Here is a 15,622-nt window from a genome sequence, read left to right as displayed (position 1 = left end):
GGGTTGGGCCCCGGGTTGGGCCTTAAAGCTTGCCGGACAGCGGCAATGTTCGCTCAAGTTCTTACAGTCTTACGAGCACCTGAAGCTTCACTCTGCCGATTCCTGACAGTTCCGTGCTCGTCAAACTTCTTTACGTTATACACTATCGTCTAATTAATCTTCTTTGCGTCTCAACATAGCTGCCGGTTTGCCAGTAAGTTTTTGAAAGAAATCCACGTTGCTGCACAGTAAATTGAGGAGCCGTCTTTTCTGTACCACAAGCAGTTCGATATCTGCAAGCATTTCAAATGACATGGACATCACACCACAATAACTATATTTAAAACTACCGCCAAAGAGAGAATGGGATTAGGCCACACATCCTTAATTCCATATAATGCTTGCTTCGTAACGTCATAAATAATAGATAGATATCGGCTATTAAGTGGAAATATGAACAGGGCACAACCAAAATACCTGCATAACTTTTTCTAAATAACTTTGTGCTGAACGGTTAGTAATGTTACAGATTTTCAAAATAGGTTGCGTTGTCAAAACTTAGAATTCACCATTTTACGCAATCTTCTATAACATCTACTAGAAACATCAAATTTTAAAATCTAAAAAATCTGAGAAAGCTAAATATATGTATAACTTAAAATGCAAAACAATATGACCATTCAACATGCCCTTCATACCTAAAAAATTCCATCTTTCCCGGTACAGATCATTCTGGGACACCCTGTACCAAACGCCTGAGAATGAAACCCATGTTTGCGGCACATCCCGTTAGGTGAATGTTTGTACTACCACATGTAAACTTACTTTACCTTTCATAATGTTTATTTTGAGAGGACTGTTGAGAAGATCTACACTAAAGTAGCAGACCATGTGACATGTAGCTTAGTTATGAGTCATTTGGCTATTCCAGTTGATATCTACACACCCCCTGTGGAAGACATGATGACCTTAACCTTCAACACAGGATTGAGAATTTCAAATGTGTGGGAGATTAAGGTCATGTCTTCCATAGGGGGTGTATGGGTTTTAACTGGAATAGGCCAATGCTGAGACAAATGAAATTGTTGCAATGGATAAACACACACAAAATATCATACATTATAAATTGGCCTTTTGTGTGCGAGTAAAGATCAGGGAAGTCACCAACTAGTGTTCTATTTTAATGTACTTGCATAAGATTATTTTATACTATGCAAAATGTGATTAAAATCTTGCTTTTATAGAAAAGAAAGAAGTATTTGTGTTCCATTTTTGTGTTGGTAATTACTTAGGGAGTGTTCATAAATACTTTGGTGGGGGGGGGGCTGGAAAATATTTTTTTTCATGTCGAAATTTTTTAACCCCCCCTCTTCGCGAACCCAAAACTTTTTTGACCCCCCCTCTTAATGGACCTAAAACTTTTTGACCCCCCCCTCATATAGGTTCAAAACTATTTTGACCCCCCATCATAATGTACCATTCTACTAATTCAATTCTACTACCATTCAAATGGCATTAATGGTATTAAAATTTGTATTCAAGTGCAATAAAATTGTACGCATGTCATTGATGTGGAAATGTGGAAGCTAAACAAATGAAATTTGATGTAAAAGTGGATAACATAGGCGCGAAGCGCGCAAAAATCTGTACTTTGGGGGCTAAAATGGCCAAATATGAGCTTAATTTGGTCAGAAACACACATACAAGCGTCAACATTGGGGAGATGGTTGAATGTGCCATCCCCCGGGATCTACGCCTATATGTTTACTACGCCTATGTATTTTAGCCCAAAATACAGGGGCGTAGCAAGTTTTCTTGGTCGGGGGTGAATAAAATTTCGGGGACACAGACGAGAAAATAAATTGCAGTTGCAAATACATATACCGGTTTTGTTTTTTAGAGAGACTGTACATGTATTTGAGCTTCAAAAAAAGGCTTTATTGGGACAATACGCGTGCAAAAATTGTGTATTTCGCCCATGATGGGATGAAAATGCCTTTATTGTGACAATGTTGGCACACAGCGTGCAAACATTTTGTATTTTACACTATTTTGGCCCATGATCGGGTTGAATTTATATGGAATATTGTCTAGGCCCTATAGCATTGCATTGTTTGTTGCATCGTATAATTTTCATTTGTCCATGCTAATCTCCTTTTTTTGTCAGAGGGGCACTTTTCTCTTTCATTTTTTGTCAGGGCCCTTCGGCCCCTGTCTACACTACTGCCGAAATGGTGTGTTTTGATCTTAAATTGATGGGCCAGTTCGCATAGCGCAAAATTTTGCAATTTTACCCTATTTGGGCCCAAAACATGGTGCTTTTCGATGTGCTAAAAAAAGTTGCACATGGCAATTATTATTATTGCTTTATTTTTTCTTCTTTAAGGATTTTTAGGGGATGTCCCCCCATGAAAAAAAATTAGAGGGGAGGACGTGTACCCCGTTTCTCCAAGCCTCCTCCGCCTATAATTGTAATGCAACATGATTTAGTTGTATATATTAGTGATAATAAATGAATAATCTGTACTGCATGAAACATTATTGTAAAAATTGTCAACACTAAAGAAGAGCAAAGATATTGCAGCTTTTAGTGATTTAAAGAGCTGACCAGGTCACTACAAATCTAGATGCATGGGTCACAGTTGCTCATTAAAATCGAAATTGCCTTTATTTTTCTGAAAATTTCAGCTATATTTTTTCACAGGAACCCAGAGTCGGAATCCATAGGTCTGGATGGTAAATTACGAAAATATCAGCCCATACTATTACATGAGTTTGAAATTTTTTTGAAATAGAAAATCATTTCAGGCAAAAATTATTTGTGCATGAAATTGTAAAAAAATCATCAGTTTTAAAAATGGCATTCTCACTGGAGACAAAAATCTGTGACCGGTTGAAAATCCATCAAAAATCTGCAATCCACAGACTTTTCACGGAGTTTTCAACCAGTCACAGATTGTTCACAGAAAAATGTCTAATAGTGATATCTGATCCACTTTTGGCCTGGCCCGCATCCAAACTACTCATTGATCTTTACTGTATTAATATATATATACAAATATATACTGCCATGAGAGGTTCTGGTTAAAACTATGGGCTCGAGGTGAGATCAATAGTAGCCCCGAAGGAAAATAGTATTAATTGATCTCAACGAGGGACCATAGTTTTAACCAGAACTTCGAATAAAGGCAGTATATAGTTGTTTTATATACGTCATTAATATGTTCTTTGTTCATTGATTGGTTAAAAGAAAATTATTTGACGTTTTGATTTTTTTTAAAGTAGATGAACCATCTGCCTGCAGCACCGTAGTGGGAGCGCCATCTATATCGCCGCTCGCCCCCCCCCCCCAGGATCGCGAGGTCTTTGACAAAGACCATCCAATAATACCACCTTATTCTCAGGCTCTCAAAAGTATCTATTTACCAAAACTTTCAGATCTGTCAAATTTCTTCCAAAGTTCCAAAAATTCTTCTACTCAACCAATTATAAAAATCAACTGTTTTTGTATGAAAAAATTAAAATTAACACGCAAAAAACAGAAAGAAGACTCTCATACGACGACTAAACACTCCCAAGTGAGTTTATTTTATATAGGTCCCGCAGTGCTAGAAAGATCGGTGAAACGCTCAAGCGCTAATGCAATTCCTTGCCTCTAGAGCTTATAAAAGTAAAACACACAAAATTCAAATTTCTTTTGGAATAATGAATTAAAATAGAAGTAAAACAAAACAAAAGAAAGGGCGTTTTATTGACACAATATCATCTCTCTTTATAACGAAATGGTGGCTCTGAAAAGAGCCGTTTGGTTTTTGTAGAGCTAAATTTTCTAACTCCGTCTCTGCCACGACCCCGCCTGGCGTTCACCATGTATATAAGCACCGCTGCACAATGGACTTTGCACCGCACCTAAGCATAAATCCTTGGCCGCACGTCCAAATGGATCCTGCCAAGTATCAACGTAGACGAAGCCCTCACTATAGAACTCACTATTATGAGCTGAGAACTGGTTCTGGTATCCCCTAGATGACTGAGGATGGCGAGTTGGGCCCTGCCCCGTGAAGGATGGGGTGGGCACTGGTTCTCTGGGTTTTTTTCTCTTGGAAGGCTTATTATCCGCCTCCTGTAGACTCTTTTTCTTACTCTTGCTAGGCAATCTTTTTTGCGCTAAAAATTTGACTCTGTCAACAAGCAGCTAGCAAGACGATCGTTTCTGGACTCGTATGTCCTTCATCAGTTGCACTGCTTTGAATCAAGAATTCTCTTGACCCTTGCATGTTTTTAATAATAAAAAGCATAGGCTCTAAATTCGATCCTATACCTCGGAATGACTACTGTCTCCCGGAATTATTTATTAATTAAAAGTGTAGGTCCCAAAATTTTCTGTACACCTCGGTCAGCTAACTTGCCTCCTGGAAAATTAGAAAAAAGCCCAGGTGCTCAAATTAACGCCATGTGCCACGGCTAGTCTTCAAATAAACTATCTGGGTGACAAAAGAAAACTTGCTAGCTGCTTGTTTAGCATTTCATGTCTCATTTGAGATATGGAGCAACCTCTCTAGGGGTTGACAGTTACCATAATTTAGATTAATTGGAATTTAATTAATTAGAATTTCCCCTATTTTTTGTACGGCCTTTGATATTATTATATTTAGAAATATAATTATATCTTGGACTCTTTTTTGGATATATTTTGGATTTGGATAGTTTTTATTTAATATATTTGTTACTTAGATTAATTTATATACTGGATATTTTTGTGTGAATTTTATTAATTTCTTGGAAATATGATTTTAATTTTTAATATTAGTGGAACTATTTCTGCGGACAAAAATAACAAAGCTAATTAGCATGAAAAATCATTGGTCAATTTTATAGATTTTTGATTGGCCATATCCGCGGTCCAATCGGATCGCTCAATTTACCAACCTATCAGCGCATTAAAGTACTTTTGGCATTATGAATATATAAGGTGACTCATTTGATCAAAAACTTCAATTCTCTCTCAGTATGAGCAGACAATTACCATTCGAGAGCAAGTTATCACTAAAGAAGAAGATGTCAGGTTCTCAGACTTCAATCTCCAGCTCGCAATCTTCTCAGGTGCAAGGTCCGGAAGGGCAGGCACCGAGTTTAGGTCAAAAACAGGTGCAAGGGTCGGAAGACCAGGTGCCGGCCGTTAGGGCCAACCCAGGACTCTCAATTAATTGCCCGGGTCAAAAAGAGCGCTCCGATGTCCCCCACCACCATTTAAGATTCCGGATCAAGAGCTTTCGAAGCACAATCGTGCGTTTATTTTTGGTTTAATTAACATGATGGAAGGAAAATTGATTGGTTTGGCAATTCTCGAGGAAAAGATGACCAAGCGATCAAAAATGCTTTAAACAAAGAGGTCTCCAAAAGTGTTAAGGAGGACAAAATAAACTACATGGAAAGGAAGTGTGTGGAAATGGAAAGATGTAAGGGTGACTCAAAAATAGCTTTTGGTATTGCCAAAGAACTTACTAAGAAGTTGACCCCCAGGATGGATGTTATAAATGATGAGAAAGGTAACACTCTTACCGAAAGTGAAGACATCAAGAGGCGATGGATTCAGTATAGTTCCCAGCTGTTTGAGGCACAAGATGACAAGGTGTATGCCCGGGGGTGTATGTACAGTGTGAAACGAGTGAGGAAGAACCTCCACCATTGAGAGCTGAAGTTGAGCTTGCCATGGAACAAATGAAAAATGCTAAGTCACCTGGCATTGATAATGTATATAGCTGCTGAGTTGTGGAAGGCAACTGGAAAAGAAGGGATAGACCTAATGTGGCGTCTATGTAATATCATGTGGAAAAAGAAGAAATGACCGAGAGACTTGTGCAGGGCAGTATTTATTCCACTGCCAAAGAAGGGAAATTTGAAAGAGTGTGCCAATCACCGGACCATCAGCCTGACTTGTCATGCAAGTAAAGTGCTTCTGAAGATCACCATCAAGAGAATGAAGAACAAAATGCAGCAAGAAATATCTGATGAGCAGGCAGGATTTCGTGAAGGAAGGGGGACTAGGGACCAAATTGTCAATATCAGGAATGTGATTGAGAAATGCATAGAGCATAGACTTCCTCTTTACATGTGCTTCATAGATTACAGTAAAGCTTTTGTTAGCCACCCTCAGATGTGGGAAAAAGATGGGTTTCCCAAGTCATCTTGTGGATCTGATCAGCTGCTTATATGCAGACCAAGAATCGGCAGTCAGAACATGCAGTGGGGACACAGATTGGTTCAAGATTGGAAGAGGCTTACGACAGGGCTGTGTGCTATCACCAAACCTATTTAACATCTACTCTGAAGACATATTGAGAACAGCTTTGGAGGGGTTTGAAGGTGGAGTGATGTTTGGCGGTACAAAAATTACTAACCTGAGGTACGCCGATGATACCACTCTTATTTGTAGCACCAGAGTAGAGCTGATTGATCTTTTGAAGCGCATCAAAGAGGCCAGCGAAGAAAAACACCTTCTCCTGAACACAAAGAAGACAAAAATAATGGTTGTAGACAGAGAGCGGAAAAGTGATGAGTTTGTGGTAGATGGACAGCAGATCGAGGAGGTGAAGCAATTTGAATATCTGGGTTCAATTATTAACAACAGTGGTGACAGCACAACTGAAATTAAGCGAAGACTGGCTATTGCAAGGACAACTGTGCAGGGCATGTCAAGCATATGGAAAAGTAGAGGCCTATCCATTGACCTCAAGGTACGCCTACTTCATGCACTGTGTTTTCCATTGCGGCATAATGGAGAGACAGCTGAAGTACTTTGGCCATATTGTCAGGAAACACGGAGTGATTTATATATTATATAATCTATGTATCATAAATGATTCGTAATTTTGAAAAGTTTCACATTGCGAGACATATCTTGGATATTTTCATTTATAAATTTACCCTTCGTGGTTTTGATTTTGGAACTGGAGGCAGGTTCCGTTCAGGGTCCGTTTTTCTGTAATTTAATTAAATCCGATGTTTGTTGAACAGGATCCTTTACTGTAATTAAAGCACATCACGTGGTATTTAAATTTAAGTACACCATTGGGCATTACAATCATGCAAAAGTAGAAATGTGAGCAAATTACTTTAATGAATATTTCACAAACACTAGTAGGGAGTCTTGACCAAGCACTGATGGTCGATCCCAAGATCGAACCAATTAGGATCTGGTGCCTTTCATCCTCGAGCTCGGGTGTATTTAAATATGTGGTAATCTCATTTGTGCAATGGGCTATTCCACATTGTTGTGTTGTGCCCTAAGTAATTTGATGATTTATGTGTGTTTACATTTTTATAGGAACCCCCGCTCATGTAATCAAGTTCATTCAAGATCAATTCAGTCAGATTGAGAATGAGCTTTTCTTAGAATGGGACTTTTTAGTTTTTACTAGTTTAGTACAAATAAGAAGCAAGAGATATATGTGGCAGATTTTATCAAGAAAGTTGTATGTTTTCTATTATGTGTTTATAGTCTATGTGCTTTCAACGAAAGCTACCTGTAAGCCAGTCAATTTGCATAGCCAATAACGTGTTATTGATCCAGCAATATATAAAGAAGGGGATTTCGAGTACAACAAAGTGCTCTTTCTTCCCAAAAGTGGAATAATTCTTCTGTAGACTTGCAGAAGTCTAGTTTATGAAACAACACATCTTTAATGTAGGTGGAGCAGGTGTAACGAATAATGTATCCTGAAGAAAGTGAATGATTGGTGAAAGCAGCACCATTGTGAAAAATTGTCATCTGTGTAAGGATTTGTATGCAAAGGATATAAATTCAAGTCGGTGGTCTTCGCAGGACAAGTTTGAACATATGTTTATACATATCAGTTGTCCGGAATATTAAGTGCCACAGAACTGTCTAATAAACAACAATACTGCCGGATTAGTAATCAATATAAAAGTATCATTGTGATTCATGTTTGCATTTTATGTTCATATGCAAAATGAGTGTCCAATCATACTTTTCATTAAAGATTCAGATTTTGTTAACTCATAAAATCAGTGTGTTTTATTGTTCATTCTGAAGTAAATTTGGAGTAAAAGGTGTTTTTGGCCTTGAGTCATTGCGATCCGTAACAGATTGGGGCTCATCCTGTAAAAACAGTTGACATTAATTTATGAGTTTCAAAAGTGAGAGTACAGTATGGCGTTCAAAGCAGAAGAGTTTGCAAAATTTTATAAATTGAAATAAAACAAAATGCATTGATTGATGTTTTGGTTGATGAAGAGCTTTTTGATTAAACCTGCTTGGACAAGAAAGTTGAGGATCAAACTGAAATCAGTTGCGATGCAGTTAAATTGAAAGAACTAGAAGTTCAGTTGGAAATGGAAAATGCAATTGCAGTTATGCAATAGTTAGATAATAAAAAGCAAGAAAAAAATAGCTCCCAAACAACAAAAGCTACAAATGAGAATAAAATGGCGATTGGCAATTACCATTCGAGAGCAAGTTATCACTAAAGAAGAAGATGTCAGGTTCTCAGACTTCAATCTCCAGCTCGCAATCTTCTCAGGTGCAAGGTTCGGAAGGGCAGGCGCCGAGTTTAGGTCAAAAACAGGTGCAAGGGTCGGAAGACCAGGTGCCCGTAAACAAATCTCTGACTGGGTCTGAGCCGTTATATTAGGGCCAACCCAGGAATTTCAATTAATTGCCCGGTCAGAAAGAGCGCTCCGATGTCCCCAACAAGATTCCGGATCAAGAGCTTTCGAAGCACAATCGTGTGTTTATTTTTGGTTTAATTAACATGCTGGAAGGAAAATTGATTGGTTTGGCAATTCTCGAGGAAAATATGACCAAGCGATCAAAAATGCTTTAAACAAAGAGGTCTCCAAAAGTGTTAAGGAGGACAAAATAAACTACATGGAAAGGAAGTGTGTGGAAATGGAAAGATGTAAGGGTGACTCAAAAATAGCTTTTGGTATTGCCAAAGAACTTACTAAGAAGTGGACCCCCAGGATGGATGTTATAAATGATGAGAAAGGTAACATTCTTACCGAAAGTGAAGACATCAAGAGGCGATGGATTCAGTATAGTTCCCAGCTGTTTGAGGGACAAGGTGTATGCCCGGGGGTGTATGTACAGTGTGAAACGAGTGAGGAAGAACCTCCACCATTGAGAGCTGAAGTTGAGCTTGCCATGGAACAAATGAAAAATGCTAAGTCACCGGGCATTGATAATGTAGCTGCTGAGTTGTGGAAGGCAACTGGGAAAGAAGGGATAGACCTAATGTGGCGTCTATGTAATATCATCTGGAAAAAGAAGAAACGACCGAGAGACTTGTGCAGGGCAGCATTTATTCCACTGCCAAAGAAGGGAAATTTGAAAGAGTGTGCCAATCACCGGAACATCAGCCTGATTTGTCATGCAAGTAAAGTGCTTCTGAAGATCACCATCAAGAGAATGAAGAACAAAATGGAGCAAGAAATATCTGATGAGCAGGCAGGATTTCGTGAAGGAAGAGGGACTAGGGACCAAATTGTCAATATCAGGAATGTGATTGAGAAATGCACAGAGCATTGACTTCCTCTTTACATGTGCTTCATAGATTACAGTAAAGCTTATGACTGTGTTAGCCACCCTCAGATGTGGGAAAAAGCTGCTTATATGAAGACCAAGAATCGGCAGTCAGAACATGTAGTGGGGACACAGATTGGTTCAAGATTGGAAGAGGCTTACGACAGGGCTGTGTGCTATCACCAAACCTATTTAACATCTACTCTGAAGACATAATGAGAACAGCTTTGGAGGGGTTTGAAGGTGGAGTGATGTTTGGCGGTACAAAAATTACTAACCTGAGGTACGCCGATGATACCACTCTTATTTGTAGCAGCAGAGTAGAGCTGATTGATCTTTTGAAGCGCATCAAAGAGGCCAGCGAAGAAAACACCTTCTCCTGAACACAAAGAAGACAAAAATAATGGTTGTAGACAGAGAGCGGAAAAGTGATGAGTTTGTGGTAGATGGACAGCAGATCGAGGAGGTGAAGCAATTTGAATATCTGGGTTCAATGATTAACAACAGTGGTGACAGCACAACTGAAATTAAGGGAAGACTGGCTATTGCAAGGACAACTGTGCAGGGCATGTCAAGCATATGGAAAAGCAGAGGCCTATCCATTGACCTCAAGGTACGCCTACTTCGTGCAACTGTGTTTTCCATTGCCACTTACGGATGCGAGTCTTGGGCTATGACCAATAATGATAGGAAAAGAGTAGATGCTTTTGAGATGTGGTGTTACAGGAGGCTTCTACAAGTGACATGGAAAAACAGGAGAACAAATTCCTGGATCCTCGACAAGATTGGTACAAGTCTAACCATCAGAAGCGGCATAATGAGAAAGCTGAAGTACTTTGGCCATATTGTCAGGAAACATGGAGGTGTAGAAAAACAGATTTTGCAAGGGGCTATGGAAGGCCGACGAGGAAGAGGCCGTCCACCAACATCTTGGACTAATGACGTGAAGCTGGTTTCTAACCAAGGAATGCAAGGTGCAACGCACTTAGCATCAGATCGAGTGAGATGGCGTACTCTTGTGAAGACCACAGCAGCGCTACACAGCGCCACCTGACACACAGAGAGAAACATGTTTAAGAAAGTAGTGATTTTGATATATACAATCTATGTATCATAAATGATTCGTAATTTCGAAAAGTTTCACATGGTGAGACATATCTTGGATATTTTCATTTATAAATTTACCCCTTTGTGGTTTTGATTTTGGAACTGGAGGCAGGTTCCGTCCAGGGTCCGTTTTTCTGTAATTTAATTAAATCCGATGTTTGTTGAACAGGATCTTTTACTGTAATTAAAGCACATCACGTGGTATTTAAGTACACCACTGGGCATTACAATCATGCAAAAAGTAGAAATGTGAGCAAATTACTTTAATGAATATTTCACAAACACTAGTAGGGAGTCTTGACCAAGCACTGATGGTCGATCCCAAGATCGAACCAATTAGGATCTGGTGCCTTTCATCCTCGGGCTCAGGTGTATTTAAATATGTGGTAATCTCATTTGTGCAATGGGCTATTCCACATTGTTGTGTTGTGCCCTAAGTAATTTGATGATTTATGTGTGTTTACATTTTTATAGGAACCCCCGCTCATGTAATCAAGTTGATTCAAGACCAATTCAGTCAGATTGAGAATGAGCTTTTCTTAGAATGAGACTTTTTAGTTTTACTAGTTTAGTACAAATAAGAAGCAAGAGATATATGTGGCAGATTTTATAAAGAAAGTTGTATGCTTTCTATTATGTGTTTATAGTCTATGTACTTTCAACGAAAGCTACCTGTAAGCCACGGCTGTTTGATGTATATAGAACTGGCTTCATTATTAACTAAATGCAAACTATAGATGGCGCTATTTATTCTAAATCATATTTCTTCATTTGCAATGGTTAGGTGTTTAATACTGCCATTAAAACAGCTGCAATAGGTAAAACAAGCAACAAGGAAATTTTATAAACATATTTTATCAAACAATAAAAGGAATTATTTGTATTAAAAGCTTGAAAGGGTAATTTCCAGTAACTAAATAGCGCCACCAATTTTGTCATTAATAGATACATTTTATATACGAAAAAGCTTTAAAAAATACTATAAAAGTGAATAATTTTATAAAAGAGGGGAATTTAAAGTTGAGAACGACTCAAAAGCATCTGTATACATTAGCACGATATCACTATTAGCTGTTTAAGCCTAAAATTTGTTTATACATGATGTTTTGTTTGAAAAACTAATAAATGAGACCATCAAACAACCGTGAAGCCAGTCAATTTGCATAGCCAATAACGTGTTATTGATCCAGCAATATATGATAACGAAGGCGATTTTGAGTACAACAAAGTGCTCTTTCTTCCCAAAAGGGGAATAATTCTTCTGTGGACTGCAGAAGACTAGTTTATGAAACAACACATCTTTAATGTAGGTGGAGCAGGTGAAACGAATACTGTATCCCGAAGAAAGTGAGTGATCGGTGAAAGCAGCACCATTTTGGAAATTGTCATCTGTGCAAGTCAACGGTGGTCTTGAACATATGTTTATACATACCAGTTGTCCGGATTATCAAGTGCCCCATAACTTTCTAATAAACAACAATACTGCCGGATTAGTAAGCAATATAAAAGTATCAATGTGATTCATGTTTGCATTTCATGTTCATATGCAAAATCCCTGTCCAATCGTACTTTGTTTTAAAGATTCAGATTTTGTTAACTCATAAAAACAGTGTGTTTTGTTGTTCATTCTGAAGTAAATTTTGAGTAAAAGGTGTTTTTGGCCTTGAGTCATTGCGAACCGTAACAGATTGGGGCTCATCCGGGATCACACTGTAAAAACAGTTGACATTAATTTACTGAGTTTCAAAAGTGAGAGTACAGTATGGCGTTCAAAGCAGAAGAGTTTGCAAAATTTTATAAATTGAAATAAAACAAAATGCATTGATTGATGGTTTGGTTGATGAAGAGCTTTTTGATTAAACCTGCTTGGACAAGAAAGTTGAGGTTCAAACTGAAATCAGTTACGATGCAGTTAAGAGGCTTTATCCGATAGACTCAGATGGTAGGTGGAAGATGGGGGTCAGCAAATTTTGTTCATATTTTGTCAATCAAACATGTGTCCATGAGTATTTACAGTGGAGGTATTAAAAAATTTTGAGGACCCCCCACTGGGAGATACTGGACCCCCCTCAAATTGACCCCCATGATTGTCTTCTCAGACACAAAAACTTTGAAATGTGCACTAACTTTTGATTAGAGCCACGTAATAACGCGCATCTCCAGACATTTTATTTATACTTCACAGTAATAATACACATTTTGGCTCGACATAACAATAAAACATTCTTTGGACAACATTTGGGTTGTTCCATTTTCAGAGAGGGGTGTAATGGCCTTTTCAGCAATTGTGTAAATGTGAAAAATCCTAATTTTGAAGCAAAGTTTGCAAGATGATTGTGAGAGTTCCTCAATATTTTTGTCAAAGTTATTTACTTGTTGGATAAAGTATATATAGGTTGAACAATTGAGCAAATAAAAATCGTGGAGACTTTTTCCGTTTTAAAATGAGCATATCTTACTTTATGCTCTTTTTCAGAAAAGCGCAAAATCCTAATTTTGAAGCAAAGTTTGCAAGATGATTGTGAGAGTTCCTCAATATTTTTGTCAAAGTTATTTACTTGTTGGATAAAGTAGATATAGGTTGAACAATTGAGCAAATAAAAATCGTGGAGACTTTTTCCGTTTTAAAATGAGCATATCTTACTTTATGCTCTTTTTCAGAAAAGCGCAAAATCCTAATTTTGAAGCAAAGTTTGCAAGATGATTGTGAGAGTTCCTCAATATTTTTGTCAAAGTTATTTACTTGTTGGATAAAGTAGATATAGGTTGAACAATTGAGCAAATAAAAATCGTGGAGACTTTTTCCGTTTTAAAATGAGCACATCTTACTTTATGCTCTTTTTCAGAAAAGTGCAAAAGTGCGATATTTTCATGCTAAACTCAGGTACGGTGATTTTCTAAGTTTAAAAATGACAATATTTTTCTTTATTTTTAGCTGTATTAAATAAAGCCTAAATTTTCACTTAAGCTCCAATTTTGTAAGGTAAGGTTCAGTTTTTATTAACAAATGTTAGAAAGTGATGCTGCTATTTCAACATCGAAACTAGTACTAAAACGGGCTCTGTTAGCAGTTATTCGGAGAGGGCCTATATACTTTTCTTGTGAAATCGAATTTGCTTAATGTTACTGGGGAAATTCGCTTAAATATTAGTATAAATGGTCATTGCCATGACAACTGCTTTCTCTTTGAAATCTCCTAATACATGTAGCTTAAAATTAAAGAATCCATGTATATCAATATACTTATAAAGTGTAATACAAACTTTTTTAATGCAACAAATTGCTCAAAATGAAGAAAATGGGTCAATTTGGGGTCAAACTGCCCAAAATTCAAAGATCATAGATTACTGGGGAAATTCGCTTAAATATTAGTATAAATGGCCATTGCCATGGCAATTGCCTTCCCTTTGAAATCTCCTAATACATGTAGCTTAAAATTAAAGAATCCATATCAATAATATACTCATTGCAATACAAACTTTTTTAATGCAACAAATTGCTCAAAATTTGGGGTGAACTGCCCAAAATTCAAAGGTCATAGGTCACAGAAAAATGTTGTTGCTGTCATTTGGGATGAGGGAGGCCACAAAAGTTGGTATATTGGGTTTTACCTTGATGATAATGGGGACGAAATGCGGGGGAAAAAACCTTCGACCTGATGCGGTACTGATACAGTACCGCATGCAGCAGTTTGAGATTGTGCCTGTGACACTTATCAGTTTCCGTAGCAACATAACAACTAGCCATTTATATTATGGGTTTTTTTTGTAAATTTTACCATATATTGTGGAGATGTCCTTAACAATTTTACTCCCAACTGGCCAGTATTGGGGATAATAAATTTTTTCCCCTCATCTTATTTTAACATACCACTGTCACCGTAGAAGGTCAAGGGTCAATACACATGACTTGGTTGAAGCTCTCCCCTACTGACAGTGTAAAAAAAAGAAAATTTATTATCCCTGATACTGGCTATTCTGGGTAAAATGTTTAGGTCATGTTCACATGATGAGGGAATTGTTTTAAAATTTGCTTTAAAATTAGTATAAATGGCCGTTGCCATGGAAACTGCCTTCACCTTGAATTATCCTAGGTCACAATTAAAGAAGCCTCGTATAATCAGTAATATAAAGTGTAATACAAACTTTTGTAATGCAAGAAATTGCTAAAAATGTAAATACAATAAAATACATTAAACTATCAAAATTGTATAAAAGTCTGCAGTGCAAAAATCTACATTTTTTACTTGACATGCTTGATGTAACGTATGTTGTGTGTCTATTTCGTTTTTCCAATTTATATTTATTTTTTTGTTATGTAAGTTTTAACCTGTTGTAAAGCTTTTCTGTAATTTAAATATGGGCCTGGTTCAAAATTTGGGTAAAAAAGGTGCATTGGGTCAGAAATGGTCGTAACTCAACACATGAAGATTTGAGACTACTTCTAACTGCATAAATAGATTGATTGACCCAAAACAACATAGACTAGACACCAGAACCTGGTAAAAAGACCCAAAAATGACAAAGTTATGGCTAAAAATGTGATTTTCAGGGAAAATGCAGCCATTTTGGATTTTTGCTGTGCACATTCTTTTTTGAAACCCAGGCTTAACATTTTGTAATTTCATGTTGAGATAGGCCTAGGTCAAATAGAACATACAAAAAACCTTATCCCGAAGCAAAACAAAACAAGTCCCATTTATAGCCCACTCCTAGCATTAAGTTCCACCCCAGGTTATTAGGATTTAGTACTTTGGGGTATGGGGCCCTACTAGGCCTAGTTCCTATAGCTTAAGTACTGATGCATGTGAAATGATTAAGAATCGGAATAGGAGCTTGTGATTCATAATACCACTAACATGTATGAATACGAGCTTGTGACAATGAGGTAGGGGCTCATATTCAAGGAGCATTATCTACTGGCGATTTTACCAATACCGTAAAACCCCGTCTACAAGCATATATAGTGTTTTTTATAAAAGCTTAATTAATT

Source organism: Amphiura filiformis, chromosome 13, assembly GCF_039555335.1.
Source record: "Amphiura filiformis chromosome 13, Afil_fr2py, whole genome shotgun sequence".
NCBI classification, from domain to species: Eukaryota; Metazoa; Echinodermata; class Ophiuroidea; order Amphilepidida; family Amphiuridae; genus Amphiura; species Amphiura filiformis.
The sequence above is the reverse complement of the archived record's forward strand: the minus strand, read 5'-3'. Positions refer to the sequence as shown.